Here is a 6127-nt window from a genome sequence, read left to right on the forward strand (position 1 = left end):
TTTACTTGTCGTCTTGGGTTCTTGGGTTTTATTTGGAAAATTATAGCAATTCTTGGGTTTTGAGTCCTATTGATGAAATAAATATATGTAAGAACTATTTTTAACAAAAAAAGTGTTTCGGGTAGCTGCACTGTTTAGGCCTCACTTTTATTTTCTCTCTTTTCTATACCTTAATTCTTTCTAGATAAGTATACAGTGATAGCAATCGTTGCATAAATTTAACATTTCGTTATAAGAACTGATACCCCATCAATATGAGCGAAAAATCTACTCCACTGAAAAAGAGAAAATGGTATGCTATGAATTTTAAAGAAGAATGGTTGAAAGAAGTAGAATTTAAAGAATGGCTGATTCAAGATTCTAAAGATAGCGTTTCAAGCTATTGTAGGTGCTGTAATTAAAAATGCAAATAAATCAATGCTCGTTAAACATAAAAACTCTGCTAACCATCACAGAAGTTTCAAAGCTGCTAAATATACTGTAGACATTACTAATTCTATGAAAAAGAAAACATGATGATCATCAAACAGCCAAGAGTGAACTGGCAATTGCTGCATATTTTATTGAACATAATGCTTGCATTGACCATTTCCTACCAGTTTGTAAAGTTGCATTTCCGGACAGTAAATTTGCCAATGAAACGAGTAGATTTCCTAATTAATTGCATTTCTAACCACATTTTGCAATCTTGGGTTTTCATTTAAATTCTTGGGTTATTTTGCTGTGAGTCTTGGGTTTTGTTGAAACTCTCATTGGCAGCCCTGAATGCTTCATTTTCACGATGTTGGTTTGACAAGAACTATGGACTTCAACGCTGAAGGGGACGCATCTTGATTTCGCGCCACGCTAGTGGCATTATCGCGGAACGTTGGGACGCGAAGCGATCACACCAGGATCTAGGTCCAATCAGCGGCGCATTTAACTACCGATTGCCCCTGGTCTGACATATCAACACTGTCGCGCAGGACATCATGGCTGTGCGCTCCAGGGCCTTTCGCATTACCGCGGGTTTTGAATTTGTTTTGCGGTGGGTCACTGGCGAAAGGCGATACTTCCATACATCAGACAATAACTTCTATTTGTTCGACGGCCCGCTGTTGATTCGCTCCCTCGACGAGCACCAGGCCTTTCTCGCGGTTGCTGAGCAAAATTGCTTGAAATGGCTTAGACTTCAGCGCGAGGATTCGTCGTGGGTCGTAGAAGCGATCACCAACGTCACATTTTTTTGTTATTATGAAGACGGACCCTTTATCGGGCAAGCTGAGAAGCTCCCGATCCACTTGGTGCCGCTCCACAGGACCTGTGGCTGATTAAGGGGCAACCTGTGTTTTTTTCCCGCTGCCCGGCGTTTTTTGTGGCTCTAGTCCAGAAATGATGGAAGCGATTGCGGCGGGCTTCTGTCGACAACATTGCCTGGCAGTCGATGTCAACCCTGACACTTTTCCCAGCGTGAAACTGGTGGATCTGCCTGTCATTGAGGAGCTTTTCAAGCTTAATATCAATGTTTTTCATTGACACTTCTCGGAACGGCTGCGTACTAAATTTGCGGAGTGTGCGACGCCGTGCATTCAAGGATCCCCGAATCCTTAATTTACATTTCATTTTTAGTTACATAGAAAATTAAAAAAATTTGCCAGCATTTTGGTTACATAGAAAATTTGGACATTTTTTCCTCGGGGTTTGTGTGCAAGGTCTGCAGGAAACACTTTGGCAAGTTGTCCGATGGCAGCGAACCCAAAAACACCTGCAAAGGTTTGGGTAAAAACGTTTATGTTGGCGGTGTGTATTCTACACCAATGACAGTAATGGATGCGCTTGACGAGGCATGCATAGACGTTCCCACACCCCTTCGTTTTTTTCCCTTTCCGGGCCGCATTCGACCTCGAGGCATACATTGGAAAATCTCCCTGCAAACGCATCAAAGACGACCTGACACGCTGAGCACATTCCCTTTCACCAGTCATCATATTTAACAGTGGAAAATACGACGTAAACCTGATGAAGCGATAGTTCCTGCTCCAGCTCTACCAAACCGACACCATCACCTTTGTGGTGAAACGAAACAACAACTTTATGTGCATCATCCAGACTCATAAGTTTAAATTTCTGGACATGAGGAATAATTATCTTGCTCCAAACCACTCGTACGCGTCTTTTCTTCGCGCATTCGTCTGCGACGCCGCGAAGGGGGATGGTTTCCATACGAATTTGTCCCAACTCGACGAAACGCCTATTGAAGCATTCTGCAGTTCGTTGACAAAGAAGGCTTTGGCGTTTGAAGATTACCATCGCTGCGTGGATGTATGGAACCAGGAAGGAATGTCGTCATTGCGTGACAATAACCTAGACGTTGTCCCATTTCTTCAAGCGATCCAGAAACACTTGAGTTATTCGAAAGCAGTGGTGTGGACGCGTTCAAAGATGGCCTGTCCATGCTGGGTCTCACTTTGAAGTTTTAGATCAAAACTGTCAGCCCCGAGGTCAATCTTACTCTGTTTGGGTCGAGACATCAACACCTGCACCGGTTGATGTGCGACATTGTCGTTGATGGCCGGTCTATTGTGTTTTCAAGATACAACCACGCTGGAAAAAAACGGTAAAATATGGCTGCAGTGCCAAGGTCCGCTTGAATGTTTCGGATCGTTGCAATGGACCTCATACTAAACACTTCTGGCCAGCAAGCCCGATTCGGACGACTTTTACGACCGCCTATCAATTTCACAGCTGCTGGTTCCACCGATGCAGCAAGTGTCGGGTGCAAGGAAGAAGCGAAGATACGGGAGGCGACCGTCGAGAAGACAATTGAGATTCCCCAAAACCGACCCAGCAAAGCGTCCTCTCGGCGATTCGCAACGGCAAGATATTCGGCTTTGTCAAGTGCGTCGGAAAAGTATGAATATTTCGAGGAATTTTCACCCATTTTTTATAACAGAGGTTTCCCGCAACGATATCGGCGATCTGATGCGACAGTATGCTTTGAAGAAACCGGAAAAGAAACTGATTGGAGAGATGTTCAAGCTTTTTAACAACTCAAAACATCGAAAGATTAAGTGCAGCGCCACCTGGATGTGTTGAATTCGGCAACCCGCTCCAGCGGAACAAACATCGGATTCAGATTCCTGAACCAGAGCGTTTTCACGTACGATCAGACCCGTCAAGTTCTGGCGGACGGCATTTTAATTGCTCCACTGGACATCTAAAACCTGGACGGCATCCACACTTACACACACACACCCAGATCAAAGGTAATTTTGTTGTTGATAAATTACAACCTGCTTTTTACACTCCACCCCTATCGCAACTAGATTATTCCAGCAGCGATGGATCAAAGCGAAATTCACTGTTCCCTATAAAAAGCGCCCCACCCGCAATAGTCTACGTCAGGGGTGGCCAACTTGCCAGTCGTTAAGATCGACAAAATTTTTCCCAATTGTACGCGATCGACTGATCAGTCGTGATTTAGGCTGCCAGTAACATAAAGCAATAATGAAAACATCAGCATGAGATTTGATTGACAGTTATTTATAGTCATGAGTTTTATTGTCAAGCATCACGTAGTTCTTACAACACTAAAACGTCGCATACGTACATATTTTTTATCAAAGTATTCAGTGGGAACTTTTAAATCCCCCAATTAATAGCAACTGCTTCGTTGAAGCAAACACTCAAGTTGTGACGACAAAGCATTGTAGATGTTACGACACAATTTGGTGCCAAAATAACAATTGTTACGCAACAAAGAAAGTGTCAATTACATAATTATTGTCCGATTGCACATTTGTGCGTTGTGTCAAAATGTCAGAAGTGCTGTTTTATATTATTTAGTTTGTTTTTCAACTAATAAGCTTTTGATAAGTTGTGGAGAATTTAGTGGCGATCGACCAGTCAAAAGCAGGCGATCGACCAGTCGATCGCGATCGACGTGTTGGCCACACCTGGTCTACGTAACTACCCCGCCTCGTGCGTCGTCACCGTGACAGCCCCGGTTAAATTTTGAAGGATAAAAGCGCAACGACGTCAAGTAAGTATTCACACTATCGTATTCATTTTCAGACAAACGGCAGAAGAAGCAACAGGAAGCAGGCACCATGGAAACACCAACTAAACGACCCATTCTCGTAGATGTCACCTCGATCGATTTTCGCCGGAATTCGAGGCAATCGCGCCCGTGGAAGTAAGTACAAAATTAACTCTTACAACTATAGCAGTGAGAATAAATAGTATGGATAACGCTTGCTCTCTTATCCACAGTTGCTCCAACACCACATCTGCGCTGATCAACCTTGTGGGTCAAGGTAGGCAAAGGTGCTCTCTCTGCGCCCACCTGTTCCAAGAAACTTTGCACTTCCTGGTGTCGGGTGCAGGTCGTGTACTGGGCAACCTGCGTTCGCGACGAACAATGTCTTATTGCCACGCGGGTCAGAGAGATAAAAAAGGACGGCGCGTGGCTCAACTTCAAAAAACCCGATCGGTGTTTGGGCCTGAATTAAAATTTAAACCGATCATAAAGAACGCGGTTTGTTCTGAGGTCAACTAAAGCTGGTCGATTCGGCCGATCGTCGCAGCTCGAAATGCCAGGACGCCTGTTTCGCGACAAGGGAGAAACCACACTGGCCCCACTCAACCTGGCTTTCAAAGACAGCGACTGAAGATTTTTTCCCTCAGCTTCCAACCACCGATGTCCAAAAATCGCCCGTAATGGTCGAAATATGCAAGCCAGACAGCTGTTCACACCCGAGATGAACTGGACCGGCAGTTCGAGCATGGTGAACCAGACAAAAACCGCCACCGGCTCAATCTCACTCTCTGTCGACCTGTCGCGATCCAATCTCACAGACCAATGATATGTATGGTGATATACCCGCCCCACCTAATAGGTCGAAATAACCGTATAGAGTTGAATTGATGCGAAATAATATAATTTGTTCCTGAAAATATATCATCACTTTGTTTGCGAATATGATTGAATTGTTTGTGTATGTATAAACAGCACAAAATTAGATGACACAATGTGAATCGTCATATTGACTCATTTTTGGTTTTGATGGTTCGTTAAATAAATACCAATTTAAATCCTACCTTCTGCCTGTTATCCTGGTTGGTCGGCACTGAGCCACCAACTTATATTGAAGTTCCTTGTTTAGCTTAGTTAGGGTTTTTTGCAGTAGCGATTGCAATAATAAATTAATTTGTGCCAAATTTGCATTAGTGTTCTTCTAAATCAGCTTGTTTTGACTTGCTAGCTCAAAGCTCGCAAGAAACAAACATTGTGCATCAATTTATTTATAGTGGATTGCCAAATCATGCATGAACTTTCTAAAAAAAGTTGGCAATAGTACTTAAGGATGTGACATTGTGATCTAGTGGTGTTTTACTTGCTCTACAGTGTGTGTTTTACTGGGGCGTGATTCGACGTTAGTTGTATTTGTGCAGAAAATAACTAATAAATTTTCATCTGCCACATCATCGTTCTCTAGTCAAGTTTAAAGAGCTCTTCTGGCAAATGTGATTTTATTCCGACGTTTCGACGTCCTATACAGGTCGTCTTCATCAGGGTAAATAACACTGAATGCGACTAGTACAGTGCACGATAAACAAAGGAAAAAAGAATAGAACGCAAGCACGTAACAACGCAACGAAAACACCGCGCGATAACAAATGATTGGCCCTTCTAATCTTTAAGCAGGTGCCTGTAGCACGCTGGCAGCATCACGTCTGTTTTGATGTTCATTGTGTTGACCCGTTGGTGAATATTCCATGACTCAAGAAATAGTCTTTTCCTGTAGTCAGGCTCCCGGGCCACAACAGATGCCGCATTGAAATCAATACGGTGGCCTTGTGATACCGCGTGATTGGACAGGGCCGACTTCTTTGCGTCGCTGTTGGCAACATCCCGTTGATGTTCTTTTCGGCGGGTGTTGAGTGACCTTCCAGTCTCCCCGATATATATTAACGGACACTCGGCGCAGGGAATAGAATATACAACATCACGTTGTTCAAGGGTGTCGATTGGATCTTTCGGGTGACTCAGTAGCTTGCGGAGAGTATTGGAAGTCACGCAACATACGCCGTAGAATATCCGTCAATTTCGGTATGTACGGAAGTGTCACAAAACCCTCTGTTTTTG

Source organism: Phallusia mammillata, chromosome 3, assembly GCF_965637545.1.
Source record: "Phallusia mammillata chromosome 3, kaPhaMamm4.hap1.1, whole genome shotgun sequence".
In the NCBI taxonomy this organism is placed as follows: domain Eukaryota; kingdom Metazoa; phylum Chordata; class Ascidiacea; order Phlebobranchia; family Ascidiidae; genus Phallusia; species Phallusia mammillata.